At 36.1% G+C, this 25,944-nt stretch overlaps 1 protein-coding gene across 6 annotated transcripts in view; it reads left to right on the top strand.

Annotated features, from left to right (window-relative positions):
- The window catches only part of sulf2b (sulfatase 2b), a 140,728-nt gene that overhangs the window by 38,123 nt on the left and 76,661 nt on the right, over positions 1-25,944 (top strand). For 5 of the 6 annotated variants that reach the window (XM_052593644.1, XM_052593636.1, XM_052593633.1 and 2 more), the window contains one exon: positions 13,071-13,131. The exons of the other annotated variant lie outside the window; for it this stretch is intronic. The gene's annotated coding sequence lies outside the window, so the exon portion shown is untranslated. The remainder of the gene's footprint in view (positions 1-13,070; positions 13,132-25,944) is intronic. 6 annotated transcript variants of the gene reach the window in all.

The following is a 25,944-nucleotide window of genomic DNA, read 5'->3' as shown; positions in this document are numbered from 1 at the left end:
GGTTTCTGATACCTTTGTTTATAAACTATTTTATAATAAAAAAAAATAAAGTCATTTGGAAGACTCATCATTTTTTTGCTCTCCACCCTCATCACTGGGGTTCCACAGGGATCGGTACTAGGCCTTTTACCTTTTTCTGTCAAAGTTGATTCTGTACATTGCTCTGACAGATTTTAGAAATAAATTCAACGTACTTTAAACTTTATTTTTTGCCAGCTTTTGTGATCTGCTTTTTTTAAGTCCATATATTTCCTTCTACAGGTCCAGATTTTTTTTTTGTATCCCTTCAAAGGTTTCTATCCCTCTCTTAATAAGATAGAAACCCACTTCACATCCTTTGCAATCACATTTACCTTTATATGAAATCTTTATAACAAAAATAGCATTACCTCAATTTCTTTTTCTAATGGCTGCAGTCAGAGCAATTAGCTGAAATGGTTGCAATAGTAGAAATGGCAAATCTCTTCTTCTCATTTCACCATGAATCTCTGCCCTCTCCCTTTGTGGTGACCATTCGTCACGGTACTCTGCTGTCATTTCCTGTTCCCAAATTTGGCAATTGTGCCTTTGCCTTGTGCCCCCTCTTTCCTATACAGACAGATGACAGCAATCATTCAACTCTTTAGCCTCCTCTCTGCAGGCTATGAGCATGAAAGAGTAAAATGAAGAGTTTGTTTATCTTTTTCTATATCTCTCGCTCTATCTCTCTCTTGCCGCTTTGTCTTTGAGCCGTCCTCTGTGTTGCACTGTGCCATGGGTATTTACTGTGGGAATGGCCATGGTCTGCAAGTAGGGTTAGCTTACACGTGAACACACACTCACATTTTATTCTGCCCATTCCCTAGATGCATGCATGCACACCTCCATCATGGAGTCATATATCATCATTCACCTCATTACTTATCCATGATTTTCCTGCATTGTGAAAAATCTCAAAGAATTAAAGGGATAGTTCACATAAAAAGTACAATTCTGAGCCAGTGCTGCCATTGTATTGTTGTCATTATGCCATGGCTCCACCATAATGCTTTATACCCTTCAAAAGTAGATTTGCCCACAGTGAAGTGGAAACTTTAATTATTCTGTTTCTCTTTCTTTTTCACTTCCTTCCTCTCTTTCAGATGTCAGTTGCATTAGAAATATGATGCACAATGTATTAAACTTGTTTTTCATTACATCACGCCCTGTCTTCCTGCTCTTTCTCTGATAATAAAGCACCCTTCTTTCCCATCAAAATTTCCGTTGGATTCAGCTCGTGCCCCACCCGTCTGTCGCTGTCTAATAAAGCTTGTGTCTCAAAGGAATAGAAGGTAATGAATACAGCTCTGCTACAGTGGCCTGCAGGGCACCAGCCCTGACTCAGCAGAAAGACCTGATCCTTTTTTGCTCTAGAAAGCATGCTTGTATTTAAAAGCGATGACAGACTTTCACCTCGACGTACAAGGTGTGTAATAAATTAAAATCTATGAGTCCTTTGGTTTCCAGGCGGAAATGATTGCTTCTCTTTTTATTTTTTTCCCTGAATTTTGTCCAGGTATGCTTTCTCTGAACTGAGGGCCATGACACAATGAATATTATTTACACTAATAGACTAGAGTGACATTGTGGGAAGATTTTTGCCCTCTGGGTGAATAGTTGATTTGTTGGTTGAGAGATAAGCAGAGAAGCTTCGGTTATTAAATCAGTTCACTGCTCTTCCATTGTTTTCTTCCCAGTGGTTCTCATCTCTCATATTGAGCTCTGAATCGTGGCCATGAGTGAATTTGCTTAATTCGAAAATATATGCCACACAACACAAATGCTTCTAGTTTTTAATATTCTTGAGGTCTCTCATATTCGCCGAAGCTAAATTTATTTGATCAAAAATAGAGTAAAAACAGTAATAATGTGAAATATTATTACAATTTAAAATAACTGTTTTCTGTCTAAATATATTTTAAGATGTTATTTATTCCTGTGATGCCAAGATGAGTTTTCAACATCATTAGTCCAGTCTTCAGAGTCACATGATAAAGCTCAGTGCATTATGGGGTTTAAAGATTTTTATTTGTATTAATTTTTTTGCCACAGGCTGCCACTAAGGATAACTTTGGTAATCAATTAATCAGCCGATTATTCTGACGATTAATCACGTAATTAATATATATGTGTGTGTGTGTGTGTGTGTGGCAATATAAATAGACCTGAGCAGTAGTATCAAAAGCTAGCAATCTTGTAGTTTTATTTGAACAAAACTGTTAAAATACACAATGTTTTAGAAACAATAGTGCTATAGTTTTTGTAATATTAACAAAACGAAACAACATTTAATTCAAACTTAGAATGATGCTTTTAGCTTTTATTTCGCAATCGCGATGAACAGTTAGCAGACTGAGAAATACATTGATGTATTCTACTGAGTTTGCTTATATTAATAAATTATTTACCTTACAAATCTGAAAAAATGGAGCATGCTGTGATCCCAGATGAACATTATAGTAAATCAACACTCACAATGATATGCAGAGATGGAGTTAGAGATGTTCCAGACATGGAAATGAAAGCAGTTTGTGTGGAGCAGCATTTACTGTGTACAGAGCCTAAATGCAATATGACTACATGAGAAAAGCTACTAATGTTTTGTTGGCTATGTAAGTGTGTTTTTTTATGTCAGGTTCAACAAATTATCTGATCACGTGCTTTGACGTTCTGAGTTATTTGGCTTTGTACCATATTTATCTTGTCTGTTTCTCCACTCACACCACTACCAGCTCAACCCATCATTTTGTATGGCGCTGTTTAACTGGCCCACACTGACCTTGGCATTTCACTTGGATTTATGGGTCAGCTGATGCCTTTGACCAGTCATATTTCACAATCTCTTATCTGCTAACACATAAGCAAAGCATGGCTGAACACGCTCGTGTCTTGACAATTGTTTTGGTCACGAGTATGGACTGCTTTTATGGTGTTTTTGTGGTGAAGCTCCAGTTCCCATTCATTATAACTGCACAGAAAGCGTATTTATACTCATCTCATCATTTATTTCTTATGCGGAAGGAAAACAAGTCAAATGACATTAGGGTATGATTTCAGTTTTTCTACCAAATGTATAACCTTTCCTTCCTCCATCTCTTCTTTGTAGTCACGGTCTCTTCTGTGTCTAGACGAGCTGTTAATTCTGCTTGTAATAGTGATTGTGCGTAATCAAGTAAAGTGAGTAATTAGGTGTCCTCAGTAGTTTAGAAGAGGGCTAATGAGAACTCTTCAGCTTCCTGTTGGGTTTTGCCTCTCAGGTGTCCTGAAGGAACGGCTTCTTGTGGAGAGAAGTCAGGTTTTTTGATTCTACTTCCTTCTCTAAAATAAAGACAGATTTTTTTTCCATCAATCTTCTGTCTTCGTACATGATTCATACTCCGCTCACGTATCAAGAAAAAGAAATTGGGTGAAAGGAGAGACGGAAATATCATTAATTTCCTGTCAGTGTGCTTAACTTTTGTGTCTTTGAATTTATTTATTTCTTTTTTTTTTGCTCATTTACTGCTGAATGTAACTTGACATTGCATTATCCTGAGGGTTTGCAAACACCTAATATGGGGAGAGAAAAAAGGGAGCGGAAAATTGAGATGGATGGGAGCTGGAGGAATGGAGGTTGTGTGTGTGTTCTGTGTCACAAGAGACAATATTTGTTAAATGTTCTTGGTGTAGCCTTTGGCTCTGATACTCTGTTTAGAGATGAGTGTAAACAAACTCATTAAACCCACAAAACAGACCGTTTAATTGTTTCATTTGGTATGACAGCTCAAATACACACACACACACACACACACAGATGAGGACAAACTTTTGTTAACGTAAACAGAATATATTTTATCGAATTTCTGGATTTGCCCAAATTTAACTTAACTTGACTTCATGTAAGACAACATTCTCCCACATGCATATAAGTGTCAGTTTAGCATATTGCAGAAAAAGTCAACACAAGCTTCATGTTCAACACAAATGCTTCATTAATTCATTCATTCATTCATATTCTTGTCCATTTCTAAGCTGCTCTTTATTTTTAAAATAAGAAACAATTTGATTGAAACAGTTGCTAGCAAAGAGCAACTAACTACATAGTTGTTCACATTTATTATTTACAGTTCTTCCATCAAACTTGGTTATTAATATGTTTTTAAGATACTGAAAAAAAGCACAGATGTCAGGGCATGTCAAAGCTTTTCCCAGAAAAAGGGTTAAAATAAGATTATTATATTGTATTATTAATATGAAATCAAAATATAATTTCTTTCTATTTATAATGATATATTACATTTATAAAAATAATATAATGTAATATAAATTAGATTGAAATTCTAGCTAATAAAATGTTAAAATAATATTAATAAAATAATTTACTATAAATATTTTTATTATACATTTTTTGAATATTATTAATTTATTAAAAATAAAAATAAAATGCTTTACTTGAATACCTTAATAATTTTATTCAAGACATATTTCTCTGGCATGAATAACGGGGATTTGCGTGACAGCATCACAGCAGCCTTCAAAAATGTTTGAAGACATTCACAGATACTAAATAAACACTGTTTAGTTTGATCAGGTGGAAAACAAACATTAATGAGCAGCATTTAATGCTATTTAAAACAAAGACCTAAACACACCATAGTTATGTGTATCAGTTTTGTTTTGTTTTGCACAGGTTAAAAGTTCAAAAACTGACAAGTGTAGTTGAGATGGAAGTGTTGCTCCTTTTAGCTATTTACTCCCTAACACTGCCATGTGGCTAAGTGTTGCTTTTGATAGAAACTAAAAATCACACAGACTCTGGGTGTGTTGGGTCTGTGGAATGCATCTGTGGACCACACCTGCTTTTGATGCTTTTGAGAACCTGGCTTGGCTATGATCAATTCCCCGGAGCATTGTCGTCCTGAGGTTACACGGCTTGTTTTTGTAAGCTGGTGAAGCATTCAACACAATAACTCTCAGAGAGGTGTGCGTTTTTATCCATGAGGGACGGTGGGTGGTATGATGTTGCTAATGTCATTAGTAGTTGTGCTCCTGAGGAGCCAGAAATAATCCAGAGCAACAGTGCATGGCAACATCTAATCCACAGAAAACCGATTCCCTCAACCCTGAAAGTCCTTCTAAAGCCGCTCTCTGCTCCATGTATCACACACACACACACACACACACACACACACACAGTTTCAGTAACCAGTAGAAACTGCTGTGCTTCCCTACTGTTACTTTTCTAAATGGATCCACTTGCTCTGGGCATGTGGAAGGTGTATTACTTTAAGCGCATGTCCGGAATTTATAATAAGTCTTTCATCCGCATCTGGCTCTTACTGAGGCATTGTTGCTGTTTTTTGGCAATTTGAAACCCATTTTTCTATTCAGTGGGTTTACAGAGTGCAAGAGAGGGAGGTTCAGCTTGGGTTGTGTTGTTTTTTTATTTTTATTTGTGTGGCGCTGAGTAAAGAATAATTGTTTTTTTCTGAACTGAATTTTTGGTTCTTCTTCACAGAAGTTGCCAACGCAGAAATGGAAAAAAAAAGAAATTGATTTAAAAAAAACAGGGAGGAGTTTTAATTGAGTTGGGAGTGTATTTTCAGTCACATAAGATTGATTTAAAAGTATTTAACTAGTTTTTAGGGAATTACTGTACAACTGAGACGGGTCTGAAATGAACTTCAAATCATCTGTAATGTCTTTTATGAGACCAATTATTCAAATCAATCAAAATAATATGTACTATTACAAATTCAATTCTACCACCATTAACACTGTAAAGGTGGAAAAGAAGCTGTATCTGATATGGCGTTTTCAGTGGTGACTAATCTAAACGCCTCTGATTGGCTGTTGCATGCATAAGCGCAGCAGAAACTTGTGTGATTGGTTGCAAAAGAACACATCTGATGAAACATGAGCAGATCTAATTGTAAATGTGAAAATCGAATGATCTGAATCAAATGATCTGGTGAAGTGATCTGATTTTTGTTAGCTAGTGCAGCGAATATGCATGACCATCTCCAACAAGAGCAAAATCTGTTTAAAGGAACTCTTTCGCCCCAATCGCATGCCACAATCAACAATCTTCATTCTTTTTTATTCTCGCCTTTATTTGCAACACCTATAATGTATTTAGTTGAATTGTGCAGGGGCACAAAATTAATCGTTTTTGTTAATTTTGCTGGCGTTTAAACACCCATTCATTTCCAACTCTGAGTATGAAGATTTTTTATCTTTCAGTAGGTTACTAAAAGAAAAAAAATCATACTCAAAAGCAGAGTTGGAAATTAATGGGTGTTCAGGGCAATAATTCATTTAACATATCCTATTTAAAACAGTTTCTTTAAGTGCCTTGTCCCATAGACTTTCATCATACATGCATTACTGCAAACATGATGTTGTTTTCACAATCTAAAGGACGAGTCTAAATTATTTTCTGCAGTAATCGACAACATGCCACAGATGCTGTCAATAGAGATTATGTTGTATTGAACCTGGAGCGTTCCTTCAAGGGGATGCGCTGTTCTCGCACCACAGAGTGGCACTGATCCTGCCAACAGGACCATCAAATGCTCTGTTATCCCAGCAGGCAAAAAGAGATTGCCTGCTTTGATTGACAGCTTCTCTCCAGTATGTTTTTCTTTTCTTTTCTTTTTGCACCTTTTCTTTACATTTTTTCTTTTGCTGTTTCGTTTGGTTGTGGTGTTCCTTTTTTATTTTTTTGGTAGCTTAAAATTCCTGGTCAACATTCATTTTCAGTGTATGGAAAAGAGCAGCATGAACATGAGGGCTGCACCGGTATATTATATTACATTACATTCAGTCATTTAGCAGATTCTTCTATTCAAAGCGACTAACAAATGAAGCAATAAAACCCAACAAAAGAGCAAAAATATATAAAAGTGGTTACAAGTCCTGGTTAGTCTGATGCAGTGCACATAGCAAGGGTTTTTTATATTAAATAAAAAGAAAACAAGTACATTGAATAGAAAAAAGAATAGACAATGCTAGTGATAGAGGGTCCTTTTTAAAATAAATAAAAAGAAACAAGTAAAAATAATAGATAACACTAGTGTTATGAGGTCATTCTTTTATGATAAAAAGAAAACAAGTAGAACAGAGAACACAAATGCAAGATGGTAATTTTTTTAAACTGCTGAAAATGACAGAGAAGGATCAACTGATAATTATTTTCATGTCACGGCTGATTGTTAAAATCTTGCTTTACCCCCCCCCCCCCCCCCCAAAAAAAAAAAAACAGTAATTTTAATTGCTATATCAGCATCACAACATAATTATAAACTGCTATTTACTAGTATAGTATAAATATTATGAATTAGAATTTATTTTAGTGATGCTAATGCTTACACTTATTTTAGTTGCACTGGCAACATTTCTCATTTTCACGTCTGCATCACGATGTGGGAATATTTTCATAACACCGCCCAAATGTTCACGCAAAGAAAGAAGGCGTAACTTTTATTCTCACTGTTGCCATGTTGTGGCGATGCTGTTTTGTTGTGAACACGAAAATACTATCCTTGCATTGTCTTCCAAAAGAGGGCACAACTACAAATCAGTGGTTAATTTACAACACTGTTCTAGAACCGTTCAACCCAAATATTCACACGCAATGTGTAAAAAGACAGTATAAGTCATTATAATCAGCAATTATGTCCCCACTGGATATAACAAATGTCTTGTTTGAAATGGGTTTTATTGGTTTTGTCTCGTTGAGCCGGGACACACAGGTATGTTTAGGGGTGTAACATTTCCATCACATGCTTGAGGCATTCAGCCAATCACAATGCACTGGATAGCTGGCCAATCAGTGTACACCTCGCTTTTCAGAACGATGAGCTTTGTAAAAATCGACGCATTTCAGAAAGGTGGGGCAGTATGTGGAAAATAAGGTTTTGTTTTTTTTTTACCTTAAACCACTTAAACACATTGCATTACACCAAATACACAAAATAATGTTCTTTTTAGCAACATCATATAACCACTTTAATAATAACAAATGATTAGTATTTAAAAAAAATATATAAATTATAAAAATAGAGGAAATCCACCATGACTTATCTAAAAAAAAAAATATCTGCCAGTGGTATCAATAGATTTTCATTCCCTTGTCAACATTCTGCAAAACTTTTATGTACCTCAGAAGAAAGGAAGTCGGATAGCTTAGGAATGACGTAGGTGTGAGTAAATGATAGCAGAATTTTCATCATCTGCCACAAGGCCTGTGGATTTTTGTTTTTAGTTGTTTTTAGTCAAAAACGACTCACTGAAAGACAGGTCTCTCTTTTTTTAAACTACAGTATGAACTATTTTGGATGTGATTGTCAGCACACAAATAAAGGTGTGGAATCACCCTCGTTTAGTTTAGAGGAAGTAGAGAGAATTAAAGGCAGACAGGGAGGCAAAGACAAAATGAGAAATAGTACATTGTCGCTCGCTAACACGAGTGTTATCATGGAGTCTGTTTCACACGTCATGTTTATTCCTGCTTTCAAGACTCAGCTGCTCTCACCTCGTGCATAATGCATGTAGCCGGACGCTGTTAGACAGGAAACCTGCCAGTAAATGTGTTTCAATGAGTTCGTGTGTTTCAGTGAGTTGGCCACGGGCACGATTCCTCATGGGTGCCGCTTTCCTTTCAGGTATAAGAGGCCATTTTTGGTGTTAATGGACAGGAAAGTGGACACTGGCCCAGGATCCATATTTCATAGCTGTTTGAGTAATATTTCACAGATCTTATTTGCCGCATAAGTGGATAAAAAGTGATGTTCGAGCTGTAGGGTTGATTTGCCCTCTACAAATCAAATCGCTCTGTAAGACACATTGGACGCATAAAGATGTTTGAATGGCTGTCTGGGGATTGTTGTATAAAATACAGCGGTAATGCAAGCCACAATAGGATGGCTGAAAATTGATGTGTGTGCGTGCGTGTGTGAGATGTTTTATTCTCATTAGTCTATTGGGTAGCAGATGGTCTGACATTTGTCTCATACTTGCAAATCAGCACAGATGTTCAACACACAATTAGCTCCAACAATAAAACTCAGAAATACATTGGCTACATCACAATGACAGAAATTCAGCACCGGTATAATGTGTGCCAAAATCAAACATCTGAATCTTTTTGATTATATTGTGTGGGGATTTTAGCCATATGAATAAATTATGTTTTGTAGCGTAATGTGGCGTAATGAGGATGCAAACAATACCTCAAATCATGCGGCTGGAGGAGTAAATGTGCTTTTACTTTTCTAAATGATTGGGCTCATGGATTTTTGTTAGGCAGACAATAAAACTGCTAAAATAATCTCGCAGTTTTATACACCTATTAATATTTAGGGCTCACAATATCATAGTGACTTGGTTTTGGGTTGCCAGGTCTGCAAAACAAAACCAGCCCAATTGCTATTCCATTTTATTATTGCTATGTTCATTACATCCAACAATAAAACACCTCATTCGCTTAATCTGAGACATTCTTGTCTTCCCCCGCACCGGAGTTGACACAATGGTGGACAGACAGATCACAGCTCACTTAAGGCGGGCCTAAGGTAAGACGGCCTTGTCAATCAACTATTGTGGGAGGGGCCTGTGCAGAACTACGTCATTCTGACAGGAATCTAGGAACAGTCTGATTTGAGAATATATGGATTAAAAAATAATAATAATAATCACTGTGTGGATTTTTATCATTATAGGTCGGTCGGATGTATACACAACATGTAAAGTAAATTTTGTATCTGATGATCCCTTTAATGTCAGCTGATGTCTCTGTGACATGATCTATGGTTGGGCAGCACAGTGTATATGGAAACTGAATTCTCACCTGCTGTGTATTATTTATGGAGAACTTGTATTATAGGGCTACTAAATATACTGTTTTCTGTGGGAGAGTGGAGAAAAAAAATAGAAGGAGAGAGTAGGAAGAGAGCGGATGTTGCAGAATAAAGAAAGCCTCTGAAAACCTCATCATATGCAGAGTTCATGAAGACCCACTTCTGCATCTCCACATAAGGATGTTTCCTCTCTCCCTGTTCTGTCATCATTAAAACTCCATCCTACAGAAGGACTGGAGGTGATGATGATGATGATGTGTGTGTGTGTGTGTGTGGTTGTTTGTGTGGCTTCACAGCTTCCTCTGCATGTGTGGATCCACTAGCCACTGCGACATCACTTCCTAGTTTGCATACGTACACTTGTCTTTGTGTGACTTTGCCTGCTTCTATCTGAGCATGTGCGTGTCCTTGCCTTTCCCTTCGCGTGTCCTGTTTGATTTATCCTCAGTGGAGGGGCTTTGATGACTCCCTTCTGATCTATTTGGTTGAAAAATAAGAGAAATTGCACCATTGCTCTCTATACTTGAGTAAAAGAAAGGGAAAAATGGGACACGGGGGACTGTGCACATGAACGCACACACACCGTTCAGGGCCGGGCATGTGTGCTTTACTGTTGTTGTTGATAATCATTTACTAATGTATATTTCATCCTTTATGCATTGGTGGAATGTGTTTTTATATCTGTAGCCCTGTTAAAATTTGTATGATGAGACGATACGGGTTGCGCATGATTGCAGAGTCTTGTGTATAGAAATTTAGGCTGGAAACAGAAAGTTGTAATTAGTCTGAAGACCTCCTCTAACATGCCAAGAATAAGTTAGTATCATTAATGGTGGTCCTACCTCACATTATACACAAGAAATATTAACCAAAGGTTCAGAGATTCTTCCTACAATGAAAAGAAATTTGGTGCAGAAACAAGAGTTCACTCAGAAATTGCTAGCAAGTTCACAATTAATTTAATAAAAGCATCAAGTAACAAGTCGAATTAAACATGACATTTTTAAATACAAAGACTGAAATGGTATTTTCTTCTAATACAGTACATACTAGGGCTGTGAATCTTTGGCAAGGCAGCGATTCGATTCGATTACGATTAATAGGTTTTCGTTTCGATTCAAGAACGATTTTTGCAAATTTAGAATGATTCAATTCGATTCAATTCACAATTAAATTTAATATAACGATTCGATTCTGCATTCTTTAAGTGCATTCACGGGATTATTTAAAAGCTTCTACTAAATTATTTAAATGCTTAGTCAGGGGGCAAATTACAGTAGCATTTAGAAAAAGCAGTAGAGGTTAGAAAAAAGAAAAGAAAAAAAGAAACAAATTTGTCCATTTGTTAAATGTTAGTTTAATGATGCGACATGGCGTACGTAAAAATGTATGTAAGCCAAGTTTTTAAAAAAGAGCCTAAGCTAACATTTTGTCACACCAGGGGTGTAGCCATAATTTCAGAAGTGACAGAAATGTCAAATACGATCATTTTATGTATGTAGCCTATATAATAATAATAATAATAATAATAATAAAAATAATAATAATAATAATTATTATTATTATTATTATTATTATTATTATTTACAAGGAATAATCTTCTTTTTAATTAATTTTAATTAGCTGTAATAAATCAAATACACTGCTGGACAATAATCAATCATTTGTAATCGATATTTTTTTCCTAATGGCAAATTTATGATTGTTTTATATACTAGGCTACATTTATTTAGCAATTATTTACATTTTCTGCACAGAATAAGGTAGAACATATACTTTATAGTTTCTGTACTGTAATAAATGTCAATTAGCACTGCATAATTCAACACAAACGGACAAACGGAGCACTAGCCCAATCCTGTGACAGTCTCAGGCGGTAAACAGTGGAGCGCGTGAAGGAAAGATAAGAGGAACGATTCATGAACACTCTTCAAGGTCTCCATTAATTTGAGCGTGTAGCAATTTAATGTGTATACATTTTGAAAGCATTGAATCGCTATAGAAATCGCGATTAATTTCGATTCTTAGCATTTTGAATCCATTACTGTCCAAGATCGGTGATTTACGATTCAAAAATCATGTTTCAAGATCGATGCGTATGAATCGACAGGGTTTGAGAAAACGAGTGAATCGTTACACCCCTAGTTTTTGTCAACAGGGAACTGTATGAAATGTAAGATGATGTAACTTGTCTGTGGGTGGGGCTAGTGCCTTAACTGTGTTGAAATATTTTAATTGCATTATTTTTACATAACTTATTAAGTTAATGCTTAAGACTCACAGCCCTAATCTTATTTAATTTAGTGTTAGGGTTAGGGTTAGGGCTAATCCTAACCCTAATTTAATTTAATTTAATTTAATTTAATTTAATTTAATTTAATTTAATTTAATTTAATTTAATTTAATTTATACTTTTTTTTTACCAAGCCCCACACATGACATGGAAACAAGATATTGTGGCCACAACTTATTAATTCCCTAGTTTATTTAAATTGTGACTGTGAAAAGGAACAAAGTCAGGAATTCATAAATTGTGGAAATTCATTACTAATTTGTGGCTACAGTTTAACTAAAACAAGGGAATTAATTAATAACATGTGGCCTCAAAATTATAGATTGTAGAATTGTGGCAATTTTGTCTATTTTGTCTTCCACATGTCATGTGTACTTTTACTTAGAGAGACATATATTCACAACAAAGTTGTATTGTAGAAAAAAAAAATCATAAAATATTGTTGGTCACTATTTAATATTGTAAGATCCAATTGTAATTGAATTAGTTAAAAGAGAAGCATTGTTTGGCAGTTTGGCTGTAAAGTAAGTGACATGTTGAAACCATAATCAACACAATATTTGGCTTTAATTTAAGATCTAATTCTCACTATTAACTAGAACTTTTGCCTCAGTTTACTCCTAACTTGCTGCTTAGTAATAGTTAGTACGGTAGTTTTCAAGTTCTAGTTTTTGGTGGGATTAAGGATGTAGAATTTGGTCATGCAGAATATGTACTAATAAACAGACAATGTGTCATTAATATACTTGCTAATAAGCGACCAGGTAATAGTGATCTAAACCGAGGTAAACTGTTCCCTATACTAAAGTGTTCCCAGCTTTAGTTTTATTCTTCATTTGGCAAAAAATATAATTTCAAGTAGTCAATTCTAGTTGCATATGCAAATAGTGACTCAATTTATTGTTTTTGTTTCTCCTCAGTGCATGTGGTATGTGCATCTCCACTGGTTGTCTGGACAAGCAATCATTTCCTCTTTGTCAGGTAAGCTATCAAACGCACTCCTCCAGTGAGTTGTGGTTTCTCCATCTCTGCACGGTTGAGTGTAACTCTTTCATCCTCCTAAACACTGTCCATCAAACTCCTGCAAAGTTTCCAAACAGGAACCATCAAACAGACACTCACACACTTAGAGTATTTCTAACCACACAGACACTCTGCTGTCTGCTACAGTCTCTAATGACTTGTAAGGCAGCTGTGGGGCATCTGAGGTCTGCTTTTCTTGCTCATCGATGACCCTTGTTGTGTCTTCATGCTGTTGCCTGGATACTGGGGCCGTAGAGGTGGCCTTGACCGAGAGGGAAATGAAATGGCCAGTGCTAATGGCTATCAGGAGACAAGCTTCAAAGCCTCCAGGGCCCAATCTGACGAATGTAAACAACTTTCTCATAAACAGGAAAAACGTCTCCTCCCCACAAAACCGTCCTCTAATTCTAAGTGACTGAACTAGGCACAAAAATCTATTGCAGATCGGGCATTTCTCTCTCTCTCTCGCTCTGGATCTCGCTCACTCGCTCTCTCGCTCTCTCTCTCTCTCTCTCTCTCTCTCTCTCTCTTATGCTTTTTATCACAGAACAAGGCAGAAAATATATTGTTACATTTTTATAGATTACTGTAATAAATGCTATGTCAGTTAGCGCTGCATCATTCAGATACTTTATTTATTACCTGGAAATGACTTGGAAAAACACACATAAACCATATATAAATATAAATAAAACATAGACTGCACGAGAGTGTTTAGCGCTTTAGCATGTTTAACATTCACATCCCCTCATTTCAGATATGAATAAAACACCAGGTCATGCATAGACTTTTTAAAGTTCAATTTACATGTATACATATATATATATATATATATATATATATATATATATATATATTAGGGGTGTCACGATTTCGATTTTAAATCGAAATCGATCGAAATTAAGTCACAGTCTCGAACTTCGAATTAAAAAATGGAATCGTCGATGCTGCCACGCCCCCATGTTGTATGACGGCAAATCAATGACAAAAATAACTGAGCATTCAACTGATGCTGGCGCGCACGCTATATGGCTTCCGCGAGAGGAAAACTGAATCGGATGCGAAGAAACGGGAGCCCGCGAGCTCATTTCAAACTCTCGCGCGCGCGTGACATGTACTCTGCGCGCAATAAAAGCCCTCGCGCGTATGGAAAGCCAAGTGGACCAGAAAACGCGTGCTTTTCAACGCCGTATTAATTTTAAAACGCCGTTTTCATAACGCCGCCAGGTGTTAAATAAGCGCCGTTACGCGATAAGTAAACGCCAGACGCCACCACGCGTTAAAATAACGCCACACGCCGACAGACGTTAAGTTAACGCGACACGCCACTTAAGATGCAGATTTATTTACTCATCTACATGGACACACCTCTCATGGCTACAAGGACTCTACGGCAAGTCAGAGCATCCAGTTTGCAAGAGCGCGAAGATGGCAAGGATAGCCCTTACAATTATACATATAGCTTTTGTCTCATAAAGTTATCACCCCAGGCATGAATAAGTGCAAATTTGGAAAAGATTTTATTCAACAGTTAAATTAATAAGAAAATAATATTATTATTTTATTATTATATTATATTTTGAGTAGGCTATCATTTCAATTTAATAAATAGTTGGCGATAGTTTCACAAAAATAGAAAATCTGTTTATTTACATTTACATTTACTCAACCTAATGTTGTTTCAAACCTTATGCCTTTATTGCGTTTGAGGAAGATATTTTGAAGAATGCTGATAACCAAACTGTTTTAGTCTGTAAATATATTACGATTCCGATGCAGCTTCTGAAACAAAAGTAGAGCATATGTAATTCTAAATTAAATATCATTTTTCTTATATATATATATATATATATATATATATATATATATATATATATATTTATAAACATAAACTGAAATGATAATCATAGCTTTTCATGCTCATGCTCATTCCCCACTTCCTCGCGCTCGATCATCTCACCTCTGCTCGCGCGAACAATTTTATTTTTGTCAGTCGTGGGGCGGGGCTTGCTGTTTTAGTTGTTATCTCAAATGTCATTGGTTATTCCCCTTTTCCTAAAGTCAGTATTCGACGCCTGTTAGAAAATTAGTAATAATTCACTTAACTTGACCCATGACTTCATCAGTGGACCAGATACATGCGAGTAATCATTTCTTTTGCTTGTTTAATTTATTTTTGTCTTTAATGTAATTTAATGCATTGTTTATAGAGTAGATCTTTTGTAGATACTTGATTAACTGGAATTCTTCTGATTGCTAGTGATTGCAGTCTTGTAATAAGAGATACACATATTTTACAGACTGTAATGATGCACACACACATACTGTACATACATAATATATATATATATATATATATATATATAAATAAATAAATCTAAATGAATGACAGTGAAGTGTTTAACAAGTGTTTTATCTTTAATCTTTTAAATAGATACATCTTAATATTTGAAGGTTAGTTTAGTCATTTTTTATTGTTTTTGTTTGTTTTGTTATGAACTTGAATGTCATCTTTTGTGACTGCACTTACAAAAGAGAAACTGGATGGCAGTTTATTTTAAGTTTTCAATTGACTAAAGATATAAGTTATTGTTACATTATGTTGTTAATAAAAGTTTTAAATTTGACAGTGTAATGTGGTACATTGCAAACAAAGGTCAGATATTATATTACATAAAAGTCTAGTTTGAAAAATGACAATCTGTGCTTTAAAGAGAATAAATGTAAAAATCGAGAATCGAATTGAACCATGACCTTAGAATCGAAAATGCAATCGAATCGCGGATTTGGAGAATTGTGACACCCCTAATATATATATATATATATTACATTTTTGTTATTTAAATGTATATATATTACATTTTTGTTATTTAAATGTGTGTATATATATATATATATATATATATATATATATATATATATATATATATACTATTTTTGTTATTTAAATGTATATATATAATGGGGTTAATGTATAGATTCCAAGTTCCCACCAGTCCCTTCCTTTGTTGTATCTACAGCGCAAGGACGTGCCTTCCTTGAGGGGTGATATGTCAGGGTCATGGACCTGTTTTGTTGTGTTTTTTTTCCCCCACATGCTCCCCGTAAACCAGTTTCTCCCATGTGTGATTGTCACATTTCAGATGTGTCTCATTACCTTGTTTAGTCCTGTATTTAAAGTGTTGTCTGGCCTATGTTCCATTGTCCAGTGTTAAACGTCTTGATGTGCTACGTGTGTCTCCATCCTGCCCTGTCTTTCCCTGCATTTGGATTATTAAAAATATGGGAGTACAGGAGTATTTGTTGCCCTAGAGAAGCGATTTTCAGTGATGGCATGCAAAAGGTGATTAAGCTACTTTCTGTATTCATTACTAGTGTGTTATTTCTCACTTCCTCTCCTGTTACTGTATATATCTGTCCTCCTCACTTTGTTTCACACATATACGCACACATCTGAGTCAAATAACTGTGAGAAACTTAAACTCTCTTCAAATGTGCCCTCAGTGTGAATAGAAAGGTGAGAAGGACAATATTTATTTTAAAACCACATTTATAAGCATTTGTAGGTTGGTGATCTGGTGGTCTTGTAAAGTAGGTTGTTGTAGGTCAGCATAACGCTTTGGCAGCACATCACACATTGAGTTTGACAGAAAGCATGTTGAAAATGCAGTGTAAACCGATAACGAAATTTACAATATATATAATACAATAATACAATATATATTTTGTTCATTATTGAGGGAAATACTAGTCCAGGAACCCAGAAATCGCTTTATTTTCAACATCTAGACGCTGTCAGTTTAAAATCACAGTTCAGGTCTGCTTATCTGAATTACATGGCAACCCTTGCACAGTGTGTAATTTGAGCACAGCTAATATAGCTCAACATCTTCCCTGGAAGATCAACACAGATGTGGGCTTGTGTACATAACTGCCTAAACCCTAATTACCATAATTACATGTATGAGGCACAGTTATGGTTCAGTTGTACAACAAGCAGTGTAAATGGACAGGAAAATGCAGGCTATTTGCTTTAATTCCCTCTTTTGTTGGCATTTCTTAAACGGATGGCCGAACAAACCTTAGCCTCTAGTATTAGACCAAAGCCATTATTCAGCCATTAGTCTAAATGAGATAACCTCTAAACTGCAAAAAAAAATGGAGCGATCTTTTCAACAAGACACCCAATCGGATCGGTTTGAGGGAAGCCATTAAAAATGGCAGTTTTCCCAAAAGCCAAACCATCTGTTCACTCAGAATTTAGTGTAATCATCATATCTTTTTTCAAATTCTGAAGCATGGAAGGTAGATGAAGAGGAAGGGAGAGAGTCTTTAACCAAAAAATAAAAAATCTGTTTGCTCATAACCAGTCATCCGTTTTTGCCTTATTAAACATCAGACCATCTGTTAATATTGATTTATTATTAAAACAATACAGCCCCTACAGTAAATTGAGTGTGAATAATCTGAATAATCCAATGTGGAGGGTTTGTGCGGTTTAATTCATAAAACTGCACAGAACACTGAACTCACATACGGTAATCCCCATCGGATCTCTGTGGCGGTTATATAAATTTCATAATCTCTTTCATGGTTTATGTTAGGTCAGCTGGATGCCCCCTGGGCCGTCCTGAAACACAGGTTATGAAAATTCAAAAGACAGGTGGTGTTACGAAGAAGAGAAAACAGTCACCTGCAAATTAATTCAGTGCGTCGGTGTTGCCATGGTCTGTTTTTTTTATTCTTTTATTCTGAATTCACCTATACCTCACATTCCTTTTTGATTTCAAACACATTTCATAGTCTAATGGGGTTGTTGTTGTGCATTTTGAACATATTTGGGTCAAGTGTTTGTCGTCCAAATAGGTGGCGTGGTAAAGAAACAGAGGTGGCTGAAAAGGAAAAAAAGGGAGGAAATGGTGGTCACTAGAATGACAGGAAGAACTTAACGCTGTGCTGTTTTATTATTCCAGCCATTGTTTTTTTCTCATATAATGTATCAAAAGTCATGTTTGGATCTGTAACAGAAGTGATCTTCCCTAAAAACCACAGGAATATTGAAACAATAGCCTGAAAATATGTTTAGGAGGGAAAAAACTTTATTTGGGAAACCTGTATTTCCCAAATGTGATGTTTTATATATATATATATATATATATATATATATATAGAACATGTGACTGTACATTTAATATTTCACAATTGCAACTCTCTCAATTATGACTATCTTGCAATTGTGTTTTAGGTTTCATACTTACAACATATTTGTGTCATAATGTTATTATTTCTTCTTTTAAACTCCTCCAATTGACCCCTCACAAGAAGTTTGATTGACAAGCAATCTGACCAATCATAATGCTGAATCTTTCATTTTTTACGACACACAGACCAGACAGGAGAATAGATTAACATCATTGGACTTTGGCCTATATTGACATAATTCAATGATTGAAATGAGATAACCTTCTGATGTTCATTCATGTTTATTTCATGTTATAACTACCGTAGTAAAGTACTCTTAACTCCTTGGATATGAATTAGATTTACAGAAGTACTAAATTTCTCTTTTCGTTTTTGTCCACCTTTACCCATTGACCGGTTGAACAACCTGTTTCCAACCTTTCGATTCATCCGATCTTCCACCATCTTTGCTGTTTAAACATAGACAGAGAGCGAGAGAGAGCGAGTCATTGATTTTGTCACCTATCTTATTCTCAATGATTTGTCAGTGGGAGACACTAAGCTTTGTCAATAAAAGGCCACACACTGTTCCAGAAATGCCACTGTGGCGACAGTCTAGATGATTACAGTGAATCTGTCCCTGCAGAAATTCATTATGGATCAGCCACGTGAGGCTCTAGTGTTCGGCTCTTATTAGTTTATCTACATTTCTCAGTAGTGAGGTAGAAGTGTAGCTGTTCTTTAAACTAAGGAGTAGCTTTCTGTATTAGTGGCAGTGTTAAAATACAGCATTATATTTGCTCTGAAAATATATTAGCAATCAAGCAAGTGTCTGTTGCCAGAATCAGAGTTAAAGTGCCCCTATTATGGGATATGAAAGGTTCAGGTTTTGGTTTTGGGAGTCCCCAACAACAGGTTTACATGCATGCAAGGCAAAAAAAAAACTTTCATTGTCTTATAATATGCATTTGTTTTTACCTTACTTGCTCAATGACTCCCAAACAATTCGCTTAACAATTAGTTTTTTCCGAACCCCTCCTTGCGTGACGCTAATTTGCAGTGATTGCTCTGAATGGTCTCATTTTTATTTCATCATGCCTGTAATGCCTGATAAAGCAGTGTTTGTGAGCGCAGTGCTGCTTTGTGTACAGCATTACCGGAGAAACCGCTATTTTTACGCTCCAAGGCATCTAGTGGCAAAGAATGAATTTGCATTTTGATTCAGACCAATGGGAAAAGAACAAGTGGGTGGGCAATATGTTAATGTTTCATGTTGACACCAACATGAAATGGCATGGGATTTGTTTAAAAAACGACTTGTTTCAATGATTCAGAGTCGACTCTTTCTTTTCAGAGACAATAACTTTATACACAGTGCACTTTCAGATTTATAACTTAGAGCTGTGTTACACACGGCATAAACAGTAATTTTCACAATTCCATAATATAGGGGCACTTCAATGATTTTTGAGTCATTTGAATCAGTTCTTTTAAATGAATCAGTCTGAATGGTTCGGAAAGTATCTGAATTAATTCACTGAACAAGAGAGGTTACTAAAGAGGTAAAACAAGTACCACAGTGGTTCTCAAGAGATTCTCAGTAGATCATAAGTACTGTAGTTTATTGTACAAAACTTAATTTTGAATTTATGGCTCTGGGAAAACTAATAACTACTCAGTGCATTTGCAAGTGGTACAAACCATGACACACTGAAAGTGTATAATTGTGAATATGTCTTCCATAATCTAAAATGTTAACTTGTTTCCTTTGAACATCCTCTACAAAAATATTTTCGGTGTACTGTAGGGGATCAGATTAAACTCTACTGTTGCTACTAAACCACATACAGACATCTGGCAGAGTATAATGAAGGGTGACAGCAGGACTAGAGGACATATGGCCAGTCCTAAACCCTGTGTTTGTGTCTATTTTGTGTCTCGTCTTTTGTGTGTGAAGGGCCAATTAAGTTTGGAATATTTATTTAACAAATTCTGCTTAGAATGTTTTGTTCTTACAGTTTCAAATTGACTCGAAGCCCAGAGTGATAACGAGAGAAAGAAAGAGTGAGGAAACCGAGGCAGGATAAGTTAGAGAGGGCAACATGAGCAGAATATGCACTCTGTTGTTGTCAAGGTACTAAATATAAGCCTTTCAAGTGTCTGAGAGTACGTGGGTGTGCATGAGTATATGTGCTCGAAGGCAAAAATCTCCCACAAAACCCTTCTTTCTCTCACTTGCTGATAACATAATTGTTTAATAGATTTAAGTAGCGATAAAGGGTCTCGACTCTGGGCTAATGAAGTAGCAAGGAACTTCAGATAAGTGCCTGTAATCTACTATGCCTGTTGCAGGAAATGCTAACCTCTTCAGAGATCGCTCAGATAGGTGCGTGCTACTATAGCGGGTTTCTCATTTAGCAACAGTGTGTTTGTGCAAGTTGAAAAAAAAAAAAACATTTAAAATGCAAGGTTAATGTGTCCATAAATCAATTAACATTTTATGCTACGCATGAACTTTGAAGCTCGGTTGATTTGTGCTGAAAATGATTGCTTGCAAACCTAGCGAGAGCTGTTTTGAATAGCTTGCCCAATAATGGTTCTGTGTTTGTAATGTGTTTTCAATAAGCGTGAACACTGTTTTTATTGAGAAAGGCTGCGAGGTGATGAAATCCAAATTCTCATTTTGTCTCCAAAGGTTTAGTTGTTATTTTGTGTATTGGATAATTTCAGATAAGGTTTAACATGCAAAGTTTGATATTTCATAAGCGCTGTTCTCTATTTTGCTGCTTTTAAGATTCTTCTTCAATGTGTAGGGCTAAAAATGCAGCTGCGGTAATGTACAGTTGTCATATATACACATTTCCCATTAGTCAGATGAGCTGTTGGCACTGGACATTGCTAGATATTCATCCACATTTCATTCCTTTATGTCTTTAGTTCTGCAGCTTTCGTTTACTTTCATCACATCATTTATTTTTCATCATAATGCCTTCTCTCTCCCTCTTAACCGCGGATATTGACAGATGGATGGATGAAGCGCTGAAAGAATTCACGGGGCGAGCAAATAGATGTGGGGGGGGGGAGATGGCACGTGTGCACGTGCAGCCTGATGTGTTGCATTTCTCTGTAACTCACGCTCTCATATTTGAGTATAATTTCACAGAATGAGAGCAAAAGAGATAGATTCAGATTAATGCTTTGATGAAAACACTTTGCTTTGAGGGAAGCATGGAAAGTTCATGCTTGGATGGGTGTATGGACATACAGACAGACAGAGAGATCTGCCTGTTCATCTAGTAGAGCATTTGTGAGGTCAGGTACTGATGTTGAATGAGAAGACCTGGCTTTCAATCCCTGTTTCAGTTCATCCCAAAGGCCTTTATGTCAGGACTCCATGTGGATCATTCAAAACTCATCCAACCATTTCTTTATGGACCTTTCTTTGTGAACAGGAGCACAGTCATGCTGGAATAGAAAAGGGTCTTTCCCGAACTGTTTTCTTAATGTTGGAAGCATAGCATTCTAGGTGTATATGACTATCTTCTTTTGTACAATTATAATCTGAGTTACATTTTTAAATGTCCAGGCTCTTCCAAGCTTTATAATGGCAGTGAATGGGTTGATATTTTGAAGTCCAATAAAGTACATCCATCCATCATAAAAATTGCTCCATGCGGCTCCGGAGGGTTAAAAAAGGCTTTCAATGTGTCGAAAGCGAATCTATGTGTTTGTGTATGTAAAACATCCAAACATCCATATAAACCATAAAATGTAGTTTCCCTATGCTTGTCCATGAGAAAGAAGATAGAGATTACAGTTTATAAATTTTTAAACGGATATTTTTATGACACAAACGAATTGATTCACTTCAGATGGCCTTTATTAACCCCTGCAGCTGTGTGCAGCACTTTTTATGATGGATGGATGCACTTTTTTGGTCTTCAAAATCTTGACCCCCATTTACTGCCATTATAAAGTTCGGAAGTTTGGATATTTTTTCACATAACTCCGACTGTATTCATCTGAAAGTAGAAAAAGTCTCATACTCCTTTGGATAGCTTGGGGGTGAGTAAATCGTGGGGTAATTTTTAATTACCAGCCCCATACCATTATCCTCCACCAAACTGTACAGTTGGCACAATACAGTCAAGCAGCCAATGTTCTCCTGGCATCTGCCAAACCCAGAACCGCAAATCACCCGAACAGAAAAGTGTGGTTTGTCATTCCACAGAACAGGTTTCCACTGCTCCAGTGTCTGGTGGTGGCATGGTTTACACCCCTGTCCAGCAGAAACTGACTTGCCGCAAAGGTGGCATTAGTACCACAGTACCATGCTTGAATTCACGGAGTTCTTCAGAATGCTGACTGCATGCCTAGCTGCATGATTTTATAGACCTTATGTGTCAGAGAAACAAGTGTCCCAACACCTTTGGATAGATGGATAGACAGACAGACAGACAGACAGACAGATAGATAGATAGATAGATAGATATTTTACACTTATTTGATTCTTTTCTTTGTATCTGCACACTCACAGAAGCACATATGGAATCGAGGAAAGAAAAAATTGTGGAAAATTACTCTGATCGGCTGCTTAAAAGCCGAGACCTTTAAATTGTCATTTGAAGTGCTCTCTTGCCGTCCAGGAGAGAGTGGTTCTGAAATCTAAGCGCTGAACTGACCCAAAGCATAACGGCACGGCGGAGAGTGAGCTGTAATTATGGCTGGGCAATTTGCCGTGGTTAATGTGGGCCTCGGGCACAGAGGGTGAGAGAGAGAGGGATGATGGGTAACAGGATGTGATCATAGCTTTGTGTCATGGAGGAGGCAATGGCTGAATCAGAGAGAGAGAGAGGGAGTCTGTTTTCTGTGTGTGCACCTGTTAACATTATTGAGCTCTTGTGTAACACCTCTGTGTCTGTCCTGGTTCTTGCGCTGTTAATCTGTCCGGTCAGATATAGAAGTTCAAGTCCAGCCCAACAGGTCGCTGAAAAAAAAAAGCGGATCAGAACTGTTTTTACCACTACTTACATTCACCCAAATGTGAATTATGGGTATTAAATATAAACCTCTTTCACCTCTTAATCTTGTGAATCCTGTACAGAGTGATAAAACAACTCTAACTCCCGTTAAAAGAGGACTTAATCTAAGCACTGCTGTCTCTCTGCATTTCCATTAAAACATGCTTGATTTCCATGAACTGAGTGTAATCTCGTGTAAAACGCACACACCATTGTGCTCCAGGATTGTAGCAAATGATTAACATGAAGATGCATGCTTATATCACCACAACATGAGTCACATCGCTCACAGTTGATCAGTTTTAAGTGCTGTGGGTTTGCGCCGAGGCAGTAGGAGCGCTTTGGACACTGTGTGGGATGAAGACAGATAGATGGAGCATAGTTTGTACATGTTACTTTGTTGTGCTGTACTGTATATACTGTAAGAAAATATTAAATGTAGTAGCATGTAACATTTTTTTTATTAAATGTTCATGGTCTAACCAGATACACTATAATTTGGGGTCAGTAAGATTTTTTTTTTTTAATTGCAATAATATTTTACAATATTCCTGTTTTACTGTATTTTAATATAATATAGTATAATGAAAAAAGAGTCCAGTTGCATGCTTTATTCTAGTGATGCATCAACCCAGTCCTGTTCTCCATCCAGTCGTGATCTGTTTCCTCTTCACCACACTATTTTCTTTGCTTGGTGATGTGTTTGTCATGCTGAATCACTGTGTGATTGTCACTTTATCGGTTGTTTCTTTTTCTCTCTCTCTCTCTCTCTCTCTCTCTCTCCTTTATCTCTGTTCACACACATCTTTCCATCTATCAGGCTACACTTCTTCCTCTTTTCCTCTCTCTTCTTCCAGACTGTGATATAATTACACAATCTGTCCTGCCAGAGTGGGACATTATTTTTTGGCCAATAGCTACCTGATCATGTGTGTGTGTGTGTGTGTGTGTGTGTGTTTATGAGCAGACTACAGCCTGTAGTTTATAGGCACACTACACACAGACACACACAATCTTATATGACCATGATTTACCCACACATTCTAAAGTATTAAAAGCAGGCCATTATTATAGCATGGGCTTTGGTATGTTGAGTCATTAACTCTGCCTTTTTAAATACAGAAGAAAATAAATGACAGCATAAAATAAATATCTTGAAACATGAGATCATCTAGTGTGTTAATGTGGCAGGAATGTGAGGGAGTAACTGTGCTTACATTGTGCTGTGATTGGCTGATTGTGCTGTCAGCTGGGCCTGTCCTCCTCTTTTCAGAAGTCCACCGCACATCACGACTCTTAAATTCATCCTACAAACTATAGAGTGGAATGCTGGGATGTGTTTGTATTGTATATATCAGTATGTTATGTGTTGGTATATTTTGCGTGTAGTAGAGCTTGGCAGGTGTCCCTCGAGGTGTGACTGTGTTCTTGCATGCCTGAGTGACCCTACAGTTACACACATGCTCAAACAAACACACACACACACAGAAGTCGCCCGCTCCTGTGTATCAGCTCTGCTCTGTTTGTTTCCCTGTCCCACATTTAAAACACCATGATGCAATCATGCATGCTCATTGTTTTATGTTTGGTTTCTATTAGTTTGCATTGTTTTTCTTTGTTTTGTATGATTTTCTTTTGTTGTTTGCTGATTTTTTTTAATGATTTTGTTTTATTTCATTTTTCATTTTTATTTTTTTGTGTGTTTTTTAATGTAGTTCTGATATATGCCTTTTTCTTTTTCCTACAATGAGGTACTGTCAGGTTTTATTATTATTATTATTATTATTATTATTATTATTATTATTATTGTTATTATTATTATTATTATTATTATTATTAATTGGGGGACATTTTTAGAGTTTTATTTTTATTTTTGTATTTATTTTACACTTTATCTATTTTTACACTTTATACATTTTAGAGTTTTATTTTAGTTGTTGTTTAACACCTTTTTGTTTTGTTTTGTTGTTTGTTTTATTTGTTTAACATAATTTTGTCTGGAGTGTTTTTTGTTTGTTTGTTTGTTTTTGGTCTTGTTTTGTAGTTTGGTGATCTTTTATTTTATTTTATTTTTTGGTATGTTTTTTTTTTGTGATTATTTTTGATGATTGAGTATTTATTATATTACATTTTTATTTTGTTTTGTTTTTATTTGTTTTGTTTATGTATAGATCTGATATGTGCCTTTTTCTTGTTCCCACAATGAGGTATTGTAAGTTTTTTTGTTCCTTGGGAGACATTTTCAGAAATCTGGAAAGATTTTTCTTTCTTTCTGTTCTTTTTATTTCTTTTTCTTTCTTTTTTAAGAGGGAAAACAAACCTGCCCACACACATAATTAAGGATGTTTACAGAGTGTCTGAGTCTGTCACTTTCCTCTCATTTCACTGACACACAGGACTTTAAATTTATTGAGTGAATCAACTGAACTGATCTCAGAGCTGTGCTGAATCTCAGTGCTGTCTGTGTTTGTGCTGGACAGCTGCTCTGAGTGCAGGATTTGTTTTCCTGGGAACATTTTTGGACTCGTAACAGGATAAAAGGATCTGACCAGCTCTGCTGATGGTTCTT

This window comes from Carassius gibelio, chromosome B23 (genome assembly GCF_023724105.1).
Source record: "Carassius gibelio isolate Cgi1373 ecotype wild population from Czech Republic chromosome B23, carGib1.2-hapl.c, whole genome shotgun sequence".
Lineage (NCBI taxonomy): Eukaryota > Metazoa > Chordata > Actinopteri > Cypriniformes > Cyprinidae > Carassius > Carassius gibelio.
This window is presented reverse-complemented; position numbering and strand designations above follow the sequence as displayed.